Source organism: Arachis ipaensis, chromosome B03 (assembly GCF_000816755.2).
Source record: "Arachis ipaensis cultivar K30076 chromosome B03, Araip1.1, whole genome shotgun sequence".
In the NCBI taxonomy this organism is placed as follows: domain Eukaryota; kingdom Viridiplantae; phylum Streptophyta; class Magnoliopsida; order Fabales; family Fabaceae; genus Arachis; species Arachis ipaensis.
The window spans coordinates 126,700,812-126,702,034 of NC_029787.2; positions in this window are offsets into that span (position 1 = coordinate 126,700,812).

Sequence of the window (1,223 nt, forward strand, 5' to 3'; positions counted from 1 at the left end):
CTAATGATTGAAATAAATTTGAACAATTTTGATGAAAAAAAAATTGGAACGAAAAACTGTGAAAAAATAGTAAGAACTACAAAGAACTGCTGTAAAAGCAATAGTTATTGGTATTATTTTTATAGAAAAAAAATAAATGATAGAATTGATAAAAAAGAAATAAATTTTTTACCTAATTTTCTAAAGGTAATAGCAACCATGAACGTGAAACACAAAAGTTACAAATTTTAGCTTCTTCTAAATGTGGGTTCAGTGGCAGAATCAATTCTGCGTTCACAACAATAAAAATTACCAAATATTAATGTGAAACTTTCAAAAAGCTCAAACGGACTTCTCTCCTCTTCAACGTGTTTGCCAAACATATCAGTAACCCTTAGAGCTTTTTGTTTTCTCTTATTTTTTCTCCTTGGCCGAATCATTGTAAATTGTAATAATGAGCTTATTAAAAGTTACCCTGAAAAAAAAAATAATAACTTATTAAAAATTAAAAATAAGGGTACATGACCATTTGAAAAATGAACCTGTAGTTTTTAAAAGATTAAAGTTTTGTGACAAAATTCAAGTATATTTTTTGATATTATATTGCAATATAATATTTATTTTATATTTTGTGATAATTGTATATTAATTTAATTTAATATTAAACTAATTTTTTATTATAATTGATTGCATGTTAATCTATAAATAGACTCTCGTTGGATATATATTAAACATTTAATATACAATTCATTATGAATTTTAAGATAGTTAATCAAATGGTGTTGGATTAACATGTAAGAGTGACAATAGATAAAATAAGATAGGTTTAATCTCTACTCTAATCTTATTTAAACAATAAGTATTTGTGAAAAAATTGAGTTCAAATGTTTACTCATTTATATATATACATATTTAGATTATATTAAAGTTGCAAATTGGATGTTGGGTATTCAATTCGAATAAAATTTGTTCGACGCTTAATTCAATTCTCCTAATTGTAAATTGGGTTACCAATTTGCTACGACAAAATTATAAAAGATTGGATAAAAATTATGTTGCCAATCCTATTTAGCCACTAATAACCGGTGAAATAGAAAAAGAAAAGAAATAGAGAAAAAAAAACAGAAAAAAAAATTGAGTAAAATTTTATTTTTTTAAATATTTTTAGATGAATAAAAAATAAAGAGTAAAAAAATAATATATAATATTATAAAAATAATTTTATTTTTATATATTTTAAAATA